The sequence below is a fragment of the Symphalangus syndactylus genome, chromosome 9 (genome assembly GCF_028878055.3).
Source record: "Symphalangus syndactylus isolate Jambi chromosome 9, NHGRI_mSymSyn1-v2.1_pri, whole genome shotgun sequence".
Taxonomy (NCBI): Eukaryota; Metazoa; Chordata; class Mammalia; order Primates; family Hylobatidae; genus Symphalangus; species Symphalangus syndactylus.
In genome coordinates, this window is record NC_072431.2 from 51,767,874 (window position 1) to 51,791,855 (window position 23,982).

General features: G+C 37.4%; 1 long non-coding RNA gene across 2 annotated transcripts in view; it reads right to left on the reverse strand.

Moving 5' to 3' along the window:
- LOC129489498 (uncharacterized) overlaps positions 1 to 23,982 on the reverse strand; it is a 296,391-nt gene that overhangs the window by 86,777 nt on the left and 185,632 nt on the right. For both annotated transcript variants that reach the window (XR_010122497.1, XR_008660014.2), the window contains exon 4: positions 9,285 to 9,414. This is a non-coding gene — a long non-coding RNA (uncharacterized lncRNA). The remainder of the gene's footprint in view (positions 1 to 9,284; positions 9,415 to 23,982) is intronic.

Here is a 23,982-nt window from a genome sequence, read left to right on the forward strand (position 1 = left end):
TGCAGCACTATTCAAAATAGCAAAGACATGGAATCAATCTATATGCCGGTCAATGGCAGATTGAATAAAGAAAATGCAGTACATATACATCATGGAATACTGTGCAGCTATAAAAAATAATGAGATTGTGTCCTTTGTGAGAACATGGATGGAGCTGGAGGCCATTATCCTCAGCAAACTAATGCAAGAACAGAAAACCAAATACCACATGTTCTCACTTAGAAGTGGGGGCTAGATGAGGAGAACACACGGACACACAAAGGGTAGCAACAGACACTGGGGTCTACTTGACAGTGGAGGGTGGGAGAAGGGAGAAGATCAGAAAAAATAACTATTGGGTACGAGGCTCGGTACCTGGGTGATGAAATAATCTGTGCAACAAACCCCCATGACATGAGTTTACCACTGTAAAAAACCTGCACATGTACCTCTGAACCTAAAATAAAAGTTTTAAAAACACGAAAAGTCAAAAAAATTCAAAAATCTTTGGGAGGCCGAGGCGCGCGGATCACGAGGTCAGGAGATCGAGACCACGGTGAAACCCCTTCTCTACTAAAAACACAAAAAATTAGCCAAGCGTGGTGGCGGGCGCCTGTAGTCCCAGCTACTCGGAAAGGCTGAGGCAGGAGAATGGCGTGAACCCGGGAGGCGGAGCTTGCAGTGAGCCGAGATCGCGCCACTGCACTCCAGCCTGGGCGACAGAGCGAGACTCCATCTCAAAAAAAAAAAAAAATAGATAAAATTAAAAAATAAAATGTATTGATTTATCTCAAAAAAGAAATGTAATTAAATTTTTATATTTAACAAATATTCAGCAAGTAGCTAAACTTACTTATTAATTCTAATAACTTGTTTGTAATTTTAAGTTTACTTTTGTATGAAAATCATGTCATCTGAGAATAATGGTAGCTTTATTTTTAATTTTCCCAATCTTACATATTTTCCTATTTTTGTAAATTTATTTATTGCATAAGATCTCCTATATATGGTTGAATTGTAAGGGTAATCGTGGCCATCTTTGCCTAATTTCTGACAACAAAGGGAAAGCTTTATAACTACATCATTTAGTATTATATTTACAATAGGTTTTATTCAGACCCTATTTATCAAACATGAGTTCTTCTGACCTCAATTTGCCAAACCTTTTTTTTATCATGAATGAATGATTTATCAGAAATCTTTTGCACATTTTATGGTAACATTATTTTTCTGCTCTACTTTGTTAATGCAGTAGTTTATACTGGCTACTTTTCAAAAGGCAAAGAACTCAACTTGTTGGATTATCTGTTTTCATAGTTGCTAGATATTGTTTACTAATGTTTTGTTTAGGATGTTTTTCATCTACTTTCAGAAGTGAGATTGTGCTGTAATTTTTCTTCCTTTTACTATTGCCAGATTTTAGTGTCAAAGATACCTTCATAAAACAGGTTGTGAAATGTTTATTTTTCATTATTCTTAGACATGTTTGTGCAAGCCTTTTTATATCTTGTTTTAAATTTTTAATAAAATTAAGTGGTGAAACCCTCTTAGCCTAGCATTTTATATGTGGAAAAAGGTTTCAGTTTTTAATCAAAGATTCAAGGTACTTAATAGTTATAAGATTTACACATATTTTCTCTTTCTTTCCTGTCACTTTTGGTAAATTATGATTTTCTAGGAATATATACATCAGCTCTAGATTTCGTATGGATTCAAATCTAGTTGTTCTTGACAGTTTCTTATTTTTAATACATATAGAGTATATAGTAATGTTCAGTTTTCATTCCTAATATTGGTGATTTGTGTTTAATTTTTTTTCTAGAAATTTTGTGCCTTTTTTTTTAATTGTTTTCTAAACATGATTTTGATCAGTTATCAATTTTATTAATCTTTTCAATGATAAAGTTTTATTTTTATGTACAGTATATATTATAAAATTTATCTTTGTAAATTTTCTCTAATGAATGTTTGCTTCTAAACTAATTTCTGCCCTTTATTATTGTCTTCCTTCACATTTCCTTATTTCTTTTTTTTTTTTTTTTGAGATGGAGTCTTGCTCTGTCGCCCAGGCTAGAGTGCAGTGGCGTGATCTCGGCTCACTGCAGACTCCTCCTCCTGGGTTCAAGCAATTGTCCTGCCTCAGCCTCCCGAGTAGCTGGGATTACAGGCGCCCACCACCGTGCCAGGCTAATTTTTGTATATTTTAGTAGAGATGAGGTTTCACCATCTTGGCCAGGCTGGTCTCGAACTCCTGACCTCATGATCCACCCACCTCCGCCTCCCAAACTGCTGGGATCACAGGTATGAGCTACCGAGCCTGCCCTATTTCCTTATTTTCTAACTTTCAGCAATACATGCTTAGCTTGTTGATTTTCAGTCTTTTTAAATATATCCATTTAATGCTTAAATTTCTCTTTAAATATTCCTTATCTGCAATCTCATAATATTTAGATAAGTTCTTTCACTGTCACTTGATTCAAAATATTCATAATTTCCATTTGGAATCTTTCTTTGATCCATGGGTTAAGCAATCTATTTTTTAACTGCTTGATTTGTTAATTATTGAGAGCAGTGTCTAAAAATACATCTCTATGATTATATGTTAGGCTATTTTTCCTTTTATTCTGTCAACTTTTTCATATATTTGAGGCTACATTTTTAAATATATAATAGTTATATTTTCTTAGTGAGTTCCTTTTATCACCATTTATCATGACATTCTTTATCTCTGGAAATGCTTTAGTCTATATAGTCTGATCATCATCAGACAATAATACCAGTTTTTGCTTGGTTAACATTTTTTGGTATTAATTTTTTAAATAATTTTGCTTGTAATTTAAGTATTCTTATATTTTTTAGGCATTTCTTACAGCACATATATGGTTGCTTTCATTTTACCCAACTAATCTCTATATTTTAATTATAGAATTGGGCCCATTTACCTGTAATATAATTACTAATATAATAGAGACTAAATCTACTACAATTTACCATGACTTCCATTTTTCCCCACCAGTTTTTGTAATGTAACATTTTCCTCTCCTTTCTTCCCTTCATCTAGATTGATCTTTTTCACTCTCCTTTCCCCTCCCCCTCACCAAAAAAAGGCTTCCTTTACTGTATTTTAGTAGTGAACAAAGAGAGTATAATCTGCTATTTATGAGAATATGATGGTAGCTGGTATTTTTGCCCTGTTCCTAAACAAGGCAAAGTTAATAAGACACTTTGTTGCCATTTACCCACCTCCCAACAATCTGCTTTAATTTTATATATATTTTAAATCACCAAGACATTATCATTTCATGTAGTCAATATTCAGATAGTTTTATACAGACCATTGTCATTTAGATTTGTCCTCATATTGAACAAATTTTTGTTCTTTATTTCTTCTATCATTTTTAAACTTCGATCTGGGATCATATTTCTCCTACCAGAAATATAAGCTTTAATATTTCCTTTAGTTCTTTGGTGTTAATGTTTCCTTTTCATGTCATTGATAAATTCTCTTACTCCTGTTTGACTGAAATATATAATTTCACCTTTATCCATAAAAACATTTTGTATATGCATAAACATCTAAGATGTCATGTATTATCTTTCAGCAAAGTAAAGATGCTCCATTATATTTTGGCTTCCATAGGTTCTGGTGAGGAGTGTGTTCTGAGTGAAAGTCTTTTGACAGTAATCTGTCTCTTTTCTTTTTCCTGGTTTCTTGAAGTTATACTATGATGTACCTAGATGTAGCCTTCTTGCCATTTTTACTCCTTATATAGTGTTCCTCTGTTTGAATCCTCAAGAAGTAGACACTGTGGCACAGATGAATGTGGCATTACTTTATATGAGAAGTGCAAACCCAGGGTAGTATAGGTATGGAAAATGGGAAATGAGACAAGAAAATATGCAAGGAATGTCATAAAATGTGTTACCATGCTGACTATTACATCAAGCTGCTGAGAAACATGGTAGCTGCTCACTAGCTGAGTTTACTTTCTGGCATACATAAATTCTTAATAAGGGGTGCAAGAAGGAACCACATCTAGGAATATTCCATGGAAGAAAGAACAGAGCTAACTCTCCAAAACTGGGTAACTGTGTTACCTTATCCCTTGATGGCCATTCAGGAAACCAGACAATGCCTGGGAATATAATGTATCCAGCTTGAAATTAAGGATTCATGTCTGTCATTAATTTAGAACATTCTCAGGCATTACTTCTTCAAATGTTGCTTTTGCCTTATTCTGCCTCTTTTTCTAGATTCCAGTTACATGCCTGTGAGACTGTCTTACCATATCCTCTGCATCTCAGTCCCTCTCTTCCATTTTCCCATTTTTTTGCTTATCTGGGTTTCATTCTAGATATTTTACTCTAACTTCCAGTTGCTACATTTTAAAAAAAAAAGTTCAGCTGTATCTAATCTGCTTTTAATCCCATACATTGAGTTCTAAATTTCAGATACTGGGTTTTCCAATTTTATAACTTCTCTTGGAATTTTTAGAGTTACGAGGCCTCTCCAAAAATCCTCGGTGTGTTCTTTCATCTTCTTGAATACTTTAAGCATAGCTATTTTAAGTGTTATGTCTGATTGCTATATTAATTGGAGACCAAGTGGGTCTTTTTCTATTGTTATTATTTTCCTATCTTTTCTTTTACTGTTTCATTACTCTACATGACTTGTAGTTTTCATTGAGGATTGTGTATTGCATATATTGCCTTTTTGCAAGAAGAATTTGCCTCTAGCAGATACCTATGAGGACATTCAATCTGAAATCAACAGTTTTCAAGGAGGAGAAGGCTAGAAATAGCCCTCTAAAAATATAGCGGCAGAAGTAAACTTTGTTTTTTCTTTATATAGATTCTTGCTATGTTGCCCAGGCTGATATATTCCTGGGCTGAAGTGATCCTCCTGCTTCAGCCTCCAGAGCAGCTGGGATTACAGGTGTGAGTCACCATCTCCTATATACCTTATTCTGCATACATCATTTCTTGTAATTAAACAATATTCTTTTAAGTAAAGTAGTTTTATCCTCTTATTCAAGAGGAGAAAGCAGATCAAAGTGCCAATAATTTAATTAAAAATATGCCTCTAGTATGCAGCAGAGAAGAAATTCAAATTCTGCTCTATGATACCAAATATTCTATTCATGCCACGTCACTACAAGACCTCTGCTAACCCTCTCTACACTTAATTGAACCAGATCCATTTGTAATTACAGCAGTAGTCAGGATTGTCTGAAATTTAGTTAGAAACTCTTCTAAATTACCTATGTACAATAGTAAACAATCTGCAAGGAAAATCTGTAAGATAAATAAAACCTGGAGTGTGAGTTTTTAAAAAGAAACCACCAACCAAAAACTCTGACATAAGGAAAACAAAATCAAAAGCTGACTGAACAAACCTTTACTCTGGGACTGATTTGTTTAATGTGTCATAGTAAAACCCCATCCAGTCAACTGTCCCCTGATGAGAACTCTTGGAAACTCAACTCCTTATATGCTTTGGGCAGCTTTACGCCAGCTTGAACTCCTTAGCTAGACATTCTCCTCCAGATCCAGGTCTTCATAGTTAAAATTACAGGGGAATTTACAGCACTACATTCCTCCTCTCATGTGGTGGGAGGAAAGGGAAAAGAGTTTCACCATCCCTCTTTAAAAAATGATTTAAACTCTTTCAAGACTTTGTGCTTTTTATTGAACCATTTATGGAAAATTTTGAAGAGGTTCAGTGGATTCCATTAAAACAGAACTTAAATTAAAAGGAATTTCTTCCTCCTGGAGTTCCACGGTATTTATTTGACTCTCACATCAATTAGGCTATGAGTCACTCGTTTTTTAAGAGGCAGTTTGGTTAGGTAACTTATTTGGCCTTAATTTAATAACCTAACATAAGCTGTTGAGCTCAGTAATTACTACCTTGCTGGGAGACACTTCTGCTTTGAATGCTTTGAATCTTTCCCAAGCACAGCTGAAGGTCTGAATGCTGCCATAACTATTTGTCTTTATTCTCAGAGTTTGTATTATTGAAGGTTTGCATAGTTTCCAAGAACATCACTGTATTTGAGACTTAGATATTGGGTGTAAAGGCATTTCAGCATAATATTTGTGATAGAAGCTAAAAAAAAAAAAAGAATTCAAGTGATTGTAAAAGCTCAAAGGAACTGAATGAAGTCCAAATTTGAGAAAAGGTTGGAATTTCACCATAATCTGAAGGGCAATAAAGAACCCATCGAATGTGATTCTTAGAATCAAAGCATTTATCCTGTGGAGGCTGAGCACATGTATTTCATGGGCTAAGGTAAAAGCAGGGAAGGTTGAAAATGTTTGTCTCTGTTATAGCTGCCTCTTTTTGGCTCTGCTCCCAGCAGCTTCAGTGCTGAGGCTAATGGCAAAGGAAACGCCAGGGCATCAGTGAGTAAGAACTTGTCAAGGGAACAAAATCTGAAGATGGAACGGAGGAAGAGGAGAAAATCTTCCACCAAAAAAAATATTAAAATCTGATCTTCAAGGAAATACTGAATCCACATAGCACTCCCCTCCCCTCCCCTCTCAGGCACAGCATTACTCACCATCTCACAGAGGAGAAAGAGAAATATAAAATAAAAAGTGGAAACAATCATTAAAAATACTTAGCCACTCCCATGTGTCCTGGGAAACTGAGAACACAGTAACTACCAAATTACATGATGTCACATGCCAGATACCTAAAGGATAGCATCACCCCATCTTTAGAAACAGAAGAAAATAAAATAGCAAAAGCAAGAGAGCCATAACTACATCACATATATCTCTCTCCTCCCATATTTCTATGAAGTATTTCATACAAATACAGAATGTATGAAAATGCCAATGAGAAAAAAATATGCAATAGCAAAAGAGTTTGTATATAAATGTTCATGTCAGCTTTACTCATAATACCCCCATACTAGAAGCAACCCCCAAGTCCATCAATAGGTAAATGGATAAACTAATTATAGGACATACACACGATGGAATATATGCAGCAAATAAACAAATAAAATGAAGGAGTATGCAAACCACTGATACATGCAATGACATGGATGTATTTTAAAATTAGTATACCGACTGAAGTAAGCCAGACAAGATTACAAAAGAAATATCATTTACATGAAATTTTAGAAAGAAAACAATCTTTAAGAGAGAAAGCAGATCAGTGGCTGCTTGGGGAAAGAGGGTAGCTACTATTAATTACAAAAGTACATGAGATAGTTTTGGGAAAGCTGATAGAGATGTCATATATATGATTATGGTGGTGGTTATAAGAGTGTAAACATTTGTCAAAACTCAATTTAACATTTAAGAGAGGTGTATTCAATTACATGAAAATTAAACGTACTTCAATAAAGTGTATATTTAATGCAATGCATGCAAGAAGGAAAAAATAAGCCTAAAACTTGGATATTCTCTTTAGAGCCTGTGCCTATACCAATAAGTATAGGTAAAAATATAAATATAGTCAGAATATTGGTTGCATACAGCCACTGGGATGTTGTTTTATGTGGCGTTTTATATCCAAAAGTAAGCCTGTAGTCCCAGCTACTCGGGAGGTTGAGGCAGGAGAATGGCATGAACCCGGGAGGTGGAGCTTGCAGTGAGCCGAGATCGCGCCACTGCACTCCAGCCCGGACAACAGAGCGAGACTCCGTCTCAAAAAAAAAAAAAAAAAAGAGAGAAGACTCCCTTCTCTTTGCCAGGCTCTAGATGGGCAAATAGCTTTTTTTGTAAGGCAGGGAATAAAAGATAATGGAAATTCCAGAGACAGTTTTCAGGCAGAGATTGTTCTTCATTTTCTACTCAAGATATTATTAAGCAATAATTAGATGTTACACACATAGTTTCTCAGCCTTCTCTTAGGACATGTCTTGGCTCAAACTGTTGAGAATATTGGGAAGCACTGAAAGCAGCCCCACCTCCCATCTAACATGGAGTAGACAAAAACACATGCATTCATCGTCAATTCTGTGGACACTGTAGCCACACTCTCCCCATGAGATTATCTGTTTCTTTTGTTAGCAAAAACAAATAAATTAAAACAAAATAGCTGACAATTATGTTGTTGAATTATAGAATTTTTCTTTCTCAACTTGGACATTGAAAGGCAAGTTTCTCCTGTTCTCTAATGAAAATACAACAAAGGAGCGAGCATGCAAAAATTATCTTCACGTAATACAAAGTTAAAAATACAAAATACAAAGTTAAAACTTAAATAAATTATCTGATAGGTCTAGAACAGCCTAGGCTTTGCTGTAACATTAAATTTTGTGTAGTCAGAGTTAAATAGTAAGTAATAATGTTCTACCAACTTAATATCTACTATTTTTTTCTAATACGTACAACAACCATTAGAGATAGGTTCTGTTACTAACACCATTTTACATATGTAGACACTGGGATATTGAGAGTGAGGTAAACTTATCTGCAGTTGTACAGCTAGCAGTAGGTATACCTAAACACAAATTTAAATAGTCTGTCCTTAGTTTACACATTTTAACCACCACATTATACTGCATTGTCATTTAACAAGTGAACAGGCTTTGACCTGCTATCAACAGGTGTCTCCCTTGCCTGCCATATGTCTTAATTGGTCTATCTTTGCAGAATTATGGGCTACGTTGGTTCAAAGTGCCAGGCATGGTACTAACATCTGAGTCTCCAGGAAAGTGGGTTCAATGTCAATGAAAATTTTCAGAAACCAATCTGTAGGGACTATTTTTCTTTTACCTAATATTTAGGAGATCCCAAAGAAAGGTATATTCTAAGCAAGACAGTCATTTTTCCTTTTTTCTTAAATAAAAAATAAAAAAGCATCACATAGTATGCTAAATGCAACACTTTTCATGTTTTAATTATTGTACATCTAATTAAATATGGTAAGCCTCGTTTTAGATGAAAAACGGGTTTTGACAGACTAAATAAGTTATTGAAGGTCAAGCATCTAGTAAGTGTTAGAATTCAGAATCAAAACAAGTTTTGTCTGATGCCAAAGTCTGCATCACTAATCACTTTATGTTAAGTGTAAAGATTTAACAACGTAAGGTGATTCGCTTTTCAGCCAGCTATGACTGACCCTATATGAGGATAATTCTAGGAGAAACTTAGGAGATGGGGAAGGGCACTAAATGGCTGAATCTGGCATCGATTGCTGCTTTTTTCCTACCTCAAAGAATAATCTCTAAAGTAACTATGAATTGTCTATTGTGTGAATGAATCCTGTATGACTAATATTTTTTAAGTGCTAGCTTAAATACCTATTGCAGAACTTTTGCTACCTGAAAATCAAAAACAAATACCTGAAAAGCATGTAATTCATATTTGAGAATCTTCTGCTGAAAAGGTTCTTATGAACATGGTGTGAGGTGATATGCCACATCTTTCTACCCTCCATATGTTCTCCATCATCACTCATAGGATCCTGGAGGTCTGTTGTAAGTATTAAATGAAAAAAAAATTTATTTGGCTTCAAGTACTGAATCCAAGAAGGTTTTATTATTAGGTTGCCTTATTTATTTCATTATTTCTGATGTATATCAATAAAGTTTCTGTAATAGTATTATATGCTTAAATAATATAATAGGGGTAAGAAAACAAAGACTTTAAAGAATCCTAATGACTCATGGACTTAAAAGATTGTATTCATTTTTAACATAAAATAGAAGGATTTGATCCTAGTAAAGTTTTGTCTTTCAGATGGCTAAGATAGTTGACAACTTTTTTTTTTTTTTTTTTTGAGACAGAGTCTCACTCTGTCACCCAGGCTGGAGTGCAGTGGCGCGATCTCGGCTCACTGCAAGCTCCGCCTCCCGGGTTCACACCATTCTCCTGCCTCAGCCTCCTGAGTAGCTGGGACTACAGGCGCCCGCCACCACGCCTGGCTAATTTTTTGTATTTTTAGCAGAGATGGAGTTTCACCGTGTTAGCCAGGATGGTCTCGATCTCCTGACCTCGTGATCCGCCCGCCTTGGCCTCCCAAAGTGCTGGGATTACAGGCGGATAGTTGACAACTTTTTGAAAACGTTTTCTTTAGCTTTCCATAACAACATTAGTATAAAGCTTTTTTATTTTCAATTTATTGAAATCTATGTTCTAAATATTCAAGATCTAAAGTGATAACAAATTTTGGAGGATAAATAAAATGAGCGATCTACAGAGCAACCCAGCACACTGACAGGCACAAGCAACAGAGTCTCAAGAAAAGCCTGCTCCTTCTAGCCGAACGACCAGGACAGGGCAGCCTAACACTACAGAAAATTTTTAGACAGTAAACACTCTATTCACACCAAACACCACAGGAAAACTTGAATTCCAACGCATCCCCACAAACACAGACTAATTGGTGAGCCTAGACTGTTACCTGCACACAACCATAACTAAGTGTCCCTTCAATCCCCACCAGAGTGGTGCCCAAGGAGGCCAAGTGGTGAGCAGAAACTTTTATTTCCACCCCTGGTAACAAGCCCTTTTCCAGTTGTGGCATCAGTAGAGACCACAGTAGGGTAAAGGATTATTCTGTAATTCCACTCTCACCCATCCATAATGAAGTGCCTTCCCAATGGGGTTGGTATCAGAGGAGGCATAGTAAAGAATCAGAAATTTCACCATCTCCCAGGTATGATAAAGCTAACCTCCCCATGCCCTCAACCCACAAGTGTCAGGGGAAGCTAGTAAGAAGCAGTAATAAAGCACTTCTGCCCTTCCCAGCCAGCATGGTATCAGTGAAGACTTAATGGAGAGCCAGAACTTCCAACTCTGCCTAACAATAATGAGAAATCCCTCCCCAACTGAGGTGTCACAAGAGGTTGAAGAGGGAACCTGGACTCTACTACCATTTGTCAGTAATGACATAATGCCGTCCTTTAGAGGACGCCAGCTAAAACAAAAGATTTAACTAAGATCCATGGTCTCATAATGAAATACCCAAAATGCTCCGGTACGGTAAAAAAAATCACTTTGATGTCATAACAAGAACTAGACAAATTGCAACTTAAATAAGAAAATATAGTCAGTAATTCACCAGATGACATAGATGCTGAAAATCTCTGACAAGGATTTTAAAGCAGCCATTATAAAAATATTGTATTAAGTAATTTACAAGCATGCTTGAAACAAATGAAGAAGTATTTCTTTTGCAAAAAATAAAATAAAATAAAATAGGAGACATGAAGAACCAATGACCAAATTAAGAAATAATAATAATATCACTGGATAGGCTCAATAGCAGAATGGAGAGGACAGAGGAAAGATTCAATGAACTTAATATAAAACAATAGAAATTGCTCAATCTAAAGGACAGAGAGAAATAGACCTTAAAAAAAAAAAACAAAATAATCAGATACCCAGAAACCTATAGATCCATAAGAAATATCAAATATATGTATTATAAGGGTACCAAAAGTAGAGGAGAAAGAGGGTGTGACTAAAATGTATTTGAAGAAACGCTGGATAGCCATTGGCAAAAACATGACTCTTAACCTAAATGACAACCTCATACAAAAATAAACTCTAAATGGATTATTGATTTAAATAGAAATTATAAAACTACAAACTTTTAGAATATAATGTAGGAGAAAATCTGTATGAACTTTAGCAGGGAGTTTTTAGACATGTTATCAATAGCAAAATTTATTTTTAAAATAATCAATTGATTAGATTTCATCAAAGCTAAAAGTTTGACTCAGGAAAGACACTGTTAAGAGTATGAAAACACAAACTAAAGACTAAGAGAAAATATCTCACAAGACCTGTATGTAGAGCATGTAAAGAACTCTAACAAAACTTGAAAATTAAGAAAAAAATAAAATTTTAAAATAGACAAAAGACATGAGGAGATATTTCTTCAAAGAAGATATACAGATGTCATATAAGCACATGAAAAGATATTCATCACTAGCCATTAGGGAAATGCAAATTAAAACCAAAATGAATTATCATTATGTATTTATTAGAACATTTAAAATTTATTTTAAAAAACAGTGACAATACCAAATTTTGGCCAGTATGTGAAGACATTAGATCTCTCTTTTTTTTTTTTTTTTTTTTTGAGATGGAGTCTCGCTCTGTCACCCAGGCTGGAGTGCAGTGGCGCAATCTCAGCTCACTGCAAGCTCCGCTTCCCAGGTTCACACCGTTCTCCTGCCTCAGCTTCCCGAGTAGCTGGGACTACAGGCGCCCACCATCACGCCTGGCTAATTTTTTATATTTTTAGTAGAGACGGGGTTTCACCATGTTAGCCAGGATGGTCTCGATCTCCTGACGTGGTGATCCGCCTGCCTTGGCCTCCCAAAGTGCTGGGATTACAGGTGTGAGCCACTGCGTCCGGCCGACACTAGATCTCTTATACATCGCTGGTGGGAAGGTAAAATGGTAAACCACTCAAAAATTAGGTTAGCAGTTTCTTCAAAACTAAACATATACTTAATATCTAACCTAGCAATTGCATAAATGGGCATTTATCCCAGAGAAATAAAAACATATGTCCACACAAAAATCTGTACACAAATGTTCGTATCAGCTTTATTTGTAATAGCAAAAACCTAGAAACAACCAAAATGCCCTTTGATAGGTGAATGGCTAAACAAACTGCGGTATATTCATATCATAAAATCCTACTCAGCAATAAAAATGACATAATTTACAACATGGATGTACCTTGAGGGAATTATGCTAAGTGAAATAAGTCAGTCACAAAAATACAAATACTGTATAATGCCACTTACATGAGGTATTTAAAGTAGTCAAATTTATAGAAACACAAAGTAGAATGGTGGTTACCAGAGGCTGGTGGCAGAGAGCGGGAGAGGGGAATGTTGTTTAATGGATATAGAGTTTTAGATTTGCGGCCGGGCGCAGTGGCTCCCGCCTGTAATCCCAGCACTCTGGGAGGCCAAGGCGGGCGGATCATGAGGTCAGGAGGTAGAGACCATCCTGTCTAATACAGTGAAACCCCATCTCTACTAGAAATACAAAAAATTAGCCGGGCATGGTGGCAGGCGCCTGTAGTCCTAGCTACTTGGGAGGCTGAGGCAGGAGAATTGCTTGAACCCACAAGGCAGAGGTTGCAGTGAGCTGAGATCGCGCCACTGCACCCCAGCCTGGGAGACAGAGTGAGACTCCGTCTCAAAAAATAATAATATAATAAATAAAAAATAGATTTGCAAGATGAAAAAGTTTAGAGATCTCTTTCACAGCAATGTTAACATTTGTAACACTACTGAACTGTACACTTAAAAATGTATACTTAAAAAAGTTGAAAGGAGAATTCAACATACACAAATCAGTAAACAAAATAAATCGTATCAAGAGAATCAAGGAAAAAAACCATATGATCATTTCAATAGATGCTGAAAAGTGTTCAATAAAATTCAACATCCCATTCACAATAAAAACTCTCAACAGATTGGGTATCGAAGGAACATACCACAACACGATAAAGGCTACATATGACAAGCCCACAATTAATATCATATTGCATAAGGAAAAATTGAAAACCTTTCTGCTATGATGTGAAACAAGACAAGGATGCCCATTTTTACCACTTATTCAACATAGTTCTGAAAGTCCTAGCCAGAGCGATTAGGCAAGAGAAAGAAAGAAAGGGTATCTAACTTCAAAAGGTAGAAGTCAAATTATTCTTGTTTGTAGACTACATGATTTTACATTTAGAAAAGCCTAAAGACCCCACCAAAAAAAACTCTTAGAACAGAAACAAACATTTATTAAAGTTATAATACAAAATCAACATACAAAAATCATTAGCATTTATATACATTGACTGCAATCTATCTGAAAAAGAGATCAAGAATGCAATACCATTTATAGTAGCTACAAAAATAAAATAAAATGCCTAGAAATAAATTTTACCAAAGAAGTGAAAGATCTCCACAAGGAAAACCATGTATCATTGATGAAATAAATTGAAGAAGACACAAAAATGGGAAGAAATTTCATGATCATGGATTGCAAGAATTAATATTCTTGGGGGTGGAGCCAAGATGGCCGAATAGGAACAGCTCTGGTCTCCAGCTCCCAGCCCAAGCGACATAGAAGACTGGTGATTTCTGCATTTCTGCTTGAGATACCGGTTTCATCTCACTAGGGAGTGCCAAACAGTGGGTGCAGGACAGTCCGTGAAGTGCACAAGCTGAAGCAGGGCGAGGCATTGCCTCACTCGGGAAGCGCAAGGGGTCAGGGAGTTCCCTTTCCTAGTCTAAGAAAGGGGTAACAGATGGCACCTGGAATATCGGGTCAGTCCCATCCTAATACTGCGCTTTTCCAACGGGCCTGGAAAATGGCACACTAGGAGATTGTGTCCCGCACCTGGCTCGGAGGGTCCTATGCCCACGGAGTCTTGCTGATTGCTAGCACAGCAGTCTGAGATCAAGCTGCAAGGAGGCAGCGAGGCCGGGGGAGGGGCGCCCGCCATTGCCCAGGCTTGCTTAGGTAAACAAAGCAGCCAGGAAGCTCGAACTGGGTGGAGCCCACCACAGCTCAAGGAGGCCTGCCTGCCTCTGTAGGCTCCACCTCTGGGGGCAGGGCACAGACAAACAAAAACTCAGCAGGAACCTCCACAGACTTAAATGTCCCTGTCTGACTAACACCTTTGAAGAGAGTAGTGGTTCTCCCAGCACACAGCTGGAGATCTGAGAACCCACAGGCTGCCTCCTAAAGTGGGTCCCTCACCCCTGAGCAGCCTAACTGGGAGGCACCCCCCTAGTAGGGACAGACTGCCACCTCATTTGGCCGGGTACTCCTTTGAGACAAAACTTCCAGAGGAATTATCAGACAGGTGAATTTGTGGTCTCACGAAAATCTGCTGTTCTGCAGCCACTGCTGCTGACACCCAGCCAAACAGGGTCTGGAGTGGACCTCTAGTAAACTCCAACAGACCTGCAGCTGAGGGTCCTGTCTGCTAGAAGGAAAACTAACAAACAGAAAGGACATCCACACCAAAAACCCATCTGTACATCACCATCATCAAAGACAAAAAGTAGATAAAACCACAAAGATGGGGAAAAAACAGAGCAGAAAAACTGGAAACTCTAAAAAGCAGAGCACCTCTCCTCCTCCAAAGGAATGCAGTTCCTCACCAGCAACGGAACAAAGCTGGATGGAGGATGACTTTGACGAATTGAGAGAAGAAGGCTTCAGACGATCAAACTACTCTGAGCTACGAGAGGAAATTCAAAACAATAGCAAAGAAGTTAAAAACTTTGAAAAAAAATTAGAAGAATGGATAACTAGAATAACCAATGGAGAAAAGGGCTTAAAGGAGCTGATGGAGCTGAAAGCCAAGTTTCGAGAACTACGCAAAGACTGCAGAAGCCTCGGTAGCAGATGCGATCAACTGGAAGAAAGGGTATCAGTGATGGAAGATGAAATGAATGAAATGAAGAGAGAAGGGAAGTTTAGAGAAAAAAGAATAAAAAGAAATGAACAAAGCCTCCAAGAAATTTGGGACTATGTGAAAAGACCAAACCTACGTCTGATTGGTGTACCTGAAAATGACAGGGAGAATGGAATCAAGTTGGAAAACACTCTGCAAGATATTATCCAGGAGAACTTCCCCAATCTAGCAAGGCAGGCCAACATTCAGATTCGGGAAATACAGAGAACGCCACAAAGATACTCCTCGAGAAGAGCAACTCCAAGACACATAATTGTCAGATTCACCAAAGTTGAAATGAAGGAAAAAATGTTAAGGGCAGCCAGACAGAAAGGTCGGGTTACCCACAAAGGGAAGCCCATCAGACTAACAGCTGATCTCTCGGCAGAAACTCTACAAGCCAGAAGAGAGTGGGGGCCAATATTCAACATTCTTAAAGAAAAGAATTTTCAACCCAGAATTTCATATCCAGCCAAACTAAGCTTCATAAGTGAAGGAGAAATAAAATACGTTACAGACAAGCAAACGCTGAGTGATTTTGTCACCACCAGACCTGCCCTAAAAGAGCTCCTGAAGGAAGCACTAAACATGGAAAGGAACAACCAGTACCAGGCACTGCAAAAACAAGCCAAATTGTAAAGACCATCGAGGCTAGGAAGAAACTGCAGCAACTAATGAGCAAAATAACCAACTAACATCATAATGACAGGATCAGATTCACACATAACAATATTAACTTTAAATGTAAATGGGCTAAATGCTCCAATTAAAAGACACAGACTGGCAAACTGGATAAGGAGTCAAGACCCATCAGTGTGCTGTATTCAGGAAACCCATCTCACGTGCAGAGACACACATAGACTCAAAATAAAGGGATGGAGGAAGATCTATCAAGCAAATGGAAAACAAAAAAAGGCAGGGGTTGCAATCCTAGTCTCTGATAAAATAGACTTTAAACAAACAAAGATCAAAAGAGACAAAGAAGGCCATTACATAATGGTAAAGGGATCAATTCAACAAGAACAGCTAACTATCCTAAATATATATGCACCCAACACAGGAGCACCCAGATTCATAAAGCAAGTCCTCAGTGACCTACAAAGGGACTTAAACTCCCACACAATAATAATGGGAGATTTTAACATCCCACTGTCAACATTAGACAGATCAACGAGACAGAAAGTTAACAAGGATATCCAGGAATTGAACTCAGCTCTACATAAAGTGGACCTAATAGACATCTACAGAACTCTCCACCCCAAATCAACAGAATATACATTTTTTTGAGCACACCACACCTATTCCAAAATTGACCACACAGTTGGAAGTAAAGCTCTCCTCAGCAAATGTAAAAGAACAGAAATTATAACAAACTGTCTCTCAGACCACAGTGCAATCAAACTAGAACTCAGGATTAAGAAACTCACTCAAAACTGCTCAACTACATGGAAACTGAACAACCTGCTCCTGAATGACTATTGGGTACATAATGAAATGAAGGCAGAAATAAAGATGTTCTTTGAAACCAACGAGAACAAAGACACAACATATCAGAATCTCTGGGACACGTTCAAAGCAGTGTGTAGAGGGAAATTTATAGCACTAAATGCCCACAAGAGAAAGCAGGAAAGATCCAAAACTGACACCCTAACATCACAATTAAAAGAACTAGAAAAGCAAGAGCAAACACATTCAAAAGCTAGCAGAAGGCTAGAAATAACTAAAATCAGAGCAGAACTGAAGGAAATAGAGACACAAAAAACCCTTCAAAAAATTAATGAATCCAGGAGCTGTTTTTTGAAAAGATCAACAAAATTGATAGACCGCTAGCAAGACTGAAAAGAAGAAAAGAGAGAAGAATCAAATAGATGCAATAAAAAATGAAAAAGGGGATATCACCACCGATTCCATAGAAATACAATCTACCATCAGAGAATACTACAAACACCTCTACGCAAATAAATTAGAAAATCTAGAAGAAATGGGTAAATTCCTCGACAAATACAGCCTCCCAAGACTAAATCAGGAAGAAGTTGAATCTCTGAATAGACCAATAACAGGTTCTGAAATTGTGGCAATAATCAATAGCTTACCAACCAAAAAGAGTCCAGGACCTGATGGATTCACAGCCGAATTCTACCAGAGGTACAAGGAGGAACTGGTACCATTCCTTCTGAAACTATTCCAATCAATAGAAAAAGAGGGAATCCTCCCTAACACATTTTATGAAGCCAGCATCGTCCTGATACCAAAGCCTGGCAGAGACATAACCAAAAAAGAGAATTTCAGACCAATATCCTTCATGGACATTGATGCAAAAATCCTCAATAAAATACTGGCAAACCGAATCCAGCAGCACATCAAAAAGCTTATCCACCATAATCAAGTGGGCTTCATCCCTGGGATGCAAGGCTGGTTCAACATACGCAAATCAATAAATATAATCCAGCATATAAACAGAACCAAAGACAAAAACCACATGATTATCTCAATAGATGCAGAAAAGGCCTTTGACAAAATTCAACAACCTTCATGCTAAAAACTCTCAATAAATTAGGTATTGATGGCACGTATCTCAAAATAATAAGAGCTATCTATGACAAACCCACAGCCAATATCATACTGAATGGGAAAAAACTGGAAGCATTCCCTCTGAAAACTGGCACAAGACAGGGATGCCCTCTCTCACCACTCCTATTCAACATAGTGCTGGAAGTTCTGGCCAGAGCAATCAGGCAGGAGAAGGAAATAAAGGGTATTCAATTAGGAAAAGAGGAAGTCAAATTGTCCCTGTTTGCAGATGACATGATTGTATATCTAGAAAACCCCATTGTCTCAGCCCAAAATCTCCTTAAGCTGATTAGCAACTTCAGCAAAGTCTCAGGATACAAAATCAATGTACAAAAATCACAAGCATTCTTGTACACCAATCACAGACAAACAGAGAGCCAAATCATGAGTGAACTCCCAGTCACAATTGCTTCAAAGAGAATAAAATACCTAGGAATCCAACTTACAAGGGATGTGAAGGACCTCTTCAAGGAGAACTACAAACCACTGCTCAATGAAATAAAAGAGGATACAAACAAATGGAAGAACATTCCATGCTCATGGGTAGGAAGAATCAATATTGTGAAAATGGCCATACTGCCCAAGGTAATTTATAGATTCAATGCCATCCCTATCAAGCTACCAATGACTTTCTTCACAGAATTGGAAAAAGCTACTTTAAAGTTCATATGGAACCGAAAAAGAGCCCGCATCGCCAAGTCAATCCTAAGCCAAAAGAACAAAGCTGGAGGCATCACGCTACCTGACTTTAAACTATACTACAAGGCTACAGTAACCAAAACAGCATGGTACTGGTACCAAAACAGACACATAGATCAATGGAACAGAACAGAGCCCTCAGAAATGATGCCGCATAGCTACAACTATCTGATCTTTTACAAACCTGACAAAAACAAGCAATGGGGAAAGGATTCCCTATTTAATAAATGGTGCTGGGAAAACTGGCTAGCCATATGTAGAAAGCTGAAACTGGATCCCTTCCTTACACCTTATACAAAAATTAATTCAAGATGGATTAAAGACTTAAATGTTAGACCTAAAACCATTAAAATCCTACAAGAAAACCTAGGCAATACCATTCAAGACATAGGCGTGGGCAGGGACTTCATATCTAAAACACCAAAAGCAATGGCAACAAAAGCCAAAATTGACAAATGGGATCTAATTAAACTAAAGAGCTTCTGCACAGCAAAAGAAACTACCATCAGAGTGAACAGGCAACCTACAGAATGGGAGAAAATTTTTGCAACCTACTCATCTGACAAAAGGCTAATATCCAGAATCTACAATGAACTCAAACAAATTTACAAGAAAAAAACAAACAACCCCATCAACAAATGGGCAAGGGACATGAACAGACACTTCTCAAAAGAAGACATTTATGCAGCCAAAAAACACATGAAGAAATGCTCATCATCACTGGCCATCAGAGAAATGCAAATCAAAACCACAGTGAGATACCATCTCACACCAGTTAGAATGGCCATCAGTAAAACAGCAGGAAACAACAGGTGCTGGAGAGGATGTGGAGAAATAGGAACACTTTTACACTGTTGGTGGGACTGTAAACTAGTTCAACCATTGTGGAAGTCAGTGTGGCGATTCCTCAGGGATCTAGAACTAGAAATACCATTTGGCCCAGCCATCCCATTACTGGGTATATACCCAAAGGACTATAAATCATGCTGCTATAAAGAGACATGCACACGTATGTTTATTGCGGCACTATTCACAATAGCAAAGACTTGGAACCAACCCAAATGTCCAACAACAATAGACTGGATTAAGAAAATGTGGCACATATACACCATGGAATACTATGCAGCCATAAAAAATGATGAGTTCATGTCCTTTGTAGGGACATGGATGAAACTGGAAAACATCATTCTCAGTAAACTATCGCAAGGACAAAAAACCAAACACCGCATGTTCTCACTCATAGGTGGGAATTGAACAGTGAGAACTCATGGACACAGGAAGGGGAACATCACACTCCGGGGACTGTTGTGGGGTGGGGGGAGGGGGGAGGGACAGCATTAGGAGATATACCTAATGCTAAATGATGAGTTTATGGGTGCAGGAAATCAACATGGCACATGGATACATATGTAACAAGCCTGCACATTGTGCACATGTACCGTAAAACCTAAAGTATAATAAAAAAAAAAAAAGAATTAATATTCTTAAAATATAGGCTGGGCACAGTGGCTCATGCCTGTAACCCCAGCACTTTGAGAGGCCAAGGCAGGCAGATCACCTGAGGTCTGGAGTTCAAGACCAGCCTGACCAACATGGAGAAACCCTGTCTCTACTAAAAATACAGAATTGGCCCGGCATGGGGGCGCATGGCTGTAATCTCAGCTACTGGGGAGGCTGAGGCAAGAGAATCACTTGAACCCAGGAGATGGAGGTTGCAGTGAGCCGAGATTGTGCCACTGCACTCCAGCCTGGGCAAAAAGAGTGAAACTCTGTCTAAAAAAAAATAAAATAAAGTCTATACTACCCATTCAATGCCATCCCTATCAAAATACCAATGACATTCTTCACAGAGATAAAAAAAAAATTTTTAATCTATACAGAACCCACAAAAACTTCAAATAGCTAAAGCAATTTTGAGCAAAAAAACCAAGACTGAAGACATCCCACTACCTGACTTCAAAATATACTACAAAGCTAAAGTAACAGAAACAGCTTGGTACTGGCATAAAAACAGAAACAGACCAATGGAACACAACAGAGAACCCAGAAATAAATCCTATAACCCAGAAATTAATAAATATAACTAGAGCTCCATCTTTCACCACAAACAAAATCAAAAAATTGATTAAAGATTTAAATGTAAGTCTTTAATGTAAAGGAAACTTTGAAACTACTAGAAGTAAAGCATTGAAGAAGTGCTACAAAAGACACATGCATACGTATGTTTATTGCAGCACTATTCACAATAGCAAAGACTTGGAACCAACCCAAATGTCCATCAATGATAGACTGGATAAAGAAAATGTGGCACATATACACCATGAAATACTATGCAGCCATAAAAAAGGATGAGTTCATGTCCTTTGCAGGGACATGGATGAAGCTGGAAACAATCATTCTCAGCAAACTAACACAGGAACAGAAAAGTAAACACCACGTGTTCTCACTCATAAGTGAGAGTTGAACAAAGAGAACACATGGATACAGGGAGGAAAACATCACACACTGGGGCCTGTCAGGGGTGAGAGGCTAGGGGAGGGATAGCATTAGGAGAAATACCTAATGTAGATGATAGGTTGATGGGTACAGCAAACTACCACGGCACATGTATACTTATGGAACAAACCTCCACATTCTGCACATGTATCCCAGAACTTAAAGCATAATAATAATAATAAAAATTTTAAAAAAATCATTGATCAGGGCAAAGTTTTTTTTGTATAAAACCTTGAAAGCACAGGAAGCAAGAGCAAAACAGACAAACAGGATTATGACAAGCAAAAAAGCTTCTGCACAGAAAAGGAAATAATTAACAAAGTAAAGAGACAATGTACAGAATGGTAGAAAATATTTGAAGCTATTCATCTGACAAAGAATAAGTAATCAGAATACATAAGGAACTCAAACAACTCAATAGCAAAAAATAAGCAATAAGCCAACTAAAAATGTGCAGAATAAACATTTTGAATGCCTGAATAGACATTTCTCAAAAGAATACATACAAATGGTAAACAGGTATATAAAAAAATGTTCAACATCACTAAACATGAAGGAAAGACAAATCCAAACTGCAATGAGACGTCATACCACCCCACTTAGAATGGCTAATATCAAAAAAAGAAAATATAACAAATGCTGTCAAGGAAGGTGAGAAAGGGGAACTTTTTTATACTGTTGATGAGAATGTAAACTAGTACAGCCATTATGAAAAAGAGCATGAAGTTTCCTCAAAAAACTAAAAATAGAACTACCAGATATAGCAATCCCACCACCGGGTATATGTCCAGCAAAAAAAGGAAATCAGTATATTGAAGAGATATCTGCATTCCTATGTTTATTGCAGCACTATTCACAATAGCCGAGATATAAAATCAACCTAGGTGTCCATCAACAGATGAATGGATTAAGAAAATTGGGTATATATACACAATTGAATATTATTCAACCATAAAAAAGAATGAAACCCTGTCATTTGCAGCAACATGAATGAAATTAGAAGTCATTATGTTAAGTGAAATAACCCAGGCACAGAAATACAAATTTCACATGTTCTCACTCATATGTGGTAGCTGAAAAAGTGAAGCTCATGGAGATATAGAGTGGTGGTTATTGGAGGCTAGGAGAAGAATTGAGGAGGAAGGGATGAAAGAAGTTACGTTGTTTTGTTTTTTCTTGAGACAGAGTCTCACTCTGTCACCCAGGCTGGAGTGCAGTGGTGCTATCTCAGCTCACTACAGCCTCCACCTCCCAGGTTCAAGCAATTCCTATGCTTCAGCCTCCTGAGTAGCTGAGACTATAGGTGCATGCCACCATGCCCAGCTAAGTTTTGTATTTTTAGTACAGACAGGGTTTCACCTTGTTGCCCAGACTTGTCTCGAACTCCTGACCTCAGGTGATCTGCCCGCCTTGGCATCCCAAAGTGCTGGGATTACAGGCGTGAGCCACTGTGCCTGGCCAAAGAAGTTGTTTGATGAGTACACAAATACAGTTAGAAGGAATACATTCTAGTATTTGATAGGACAGTAGAAAAGTTATAATTAACAATAATTTATGATATATTTCAAAATAGCTGGGAGAATTGTAACATTCTCTATATATATAAAAAAAAGATAACTGTTTGGGGTGATGGATATCCCAATTGCCCTGATTTGATCATTACACTTTATCTACATCTATCAAAATATTACATGTACCCTCAAAATATGTAAAACTGATATATCAATTTAAAAATACAAAAATAAGGTTAAGATGGTACATTTTATTGTGTGTTTTCACCACAGTTTAAAAAAAAATAGTCATGGTAGGAGGAATGTGTGGGAGGCAAGAACTACTGATATGTGCAGCAAATTGAATAGTTCTCAACGGCATTATGCTGAGTGAAGAAGCCATCCTTAAATAGTCACATATTGTATGATTCTATTTATATAACATTTCCACAATTTAAAAATTGTAAAAGTGGAAAAGAGATCAGTACTTGCTAGGGATTAGGAATTGTGTGTGGGAATGAATTATAACTATAAAGGGGTAACATGAGGGACATCTTTGTCATGATTCAATAGTTCTGTATCTTGATTGCATTGGTTGTTCTGTAACTTTCTACACATGTGATAAATGGCATAGAACTATACACACACAGTCCCAACATCACTTTCCTAGATTTGATATTGTACTATACTATGTATTGTATTGTACTAAACTATGTATTAGTTTTCTATTGCTTTGGCAAGAAATTCCATAGATTTTCTGGTCTTAACCAGCGCAAATGCATTATCTCTGAATTGTGTAGGTCAGAAGTCTGGGCATAGAGTGGCTCAGTTGACTATTTGCTCCTGGTTTCACAGAGCCAAAATTTAGGTGTCAGCAGGGCTGCATTTCTTTCAGGAGGTTCTGGGGTTGAATCTGCTTCCAAGCTTATGTGGGTTTTTGGTAGAATCCAGTACCATGTGGTTGTAGGACTAACGTCTCTGTTTCTTTGCTGGTTGTTGGCCAGGCTCATTCTTAGTTTCGGAAGGTTGCTTGCATTTCTTGGCTCATGACCTCCTTTCTCTATCTTAGCTAGCAATAGCAAGTCAAGTCCTTTTCATATTTAAACCTCTTAGACCTCTCCCTCTGCTTCATCTGTCCTCTGATTTTCTCTTCTACCACATCTCTCTGACTCAAATTGGAGAAATCTCTCTGCTTTCAAGAGCTCGAGTGATTAGATTATGCCCACCTGGACAATCCAGGATTTTTTTTTCTATTTTAAGGTCCATAACCTTTTTGACATTTGCGTAGTTCTTTTACAGCAGTAACCAGTGTTTCACTGAACAATCAGGGGATGGGAATCCTGTGGAGACTTA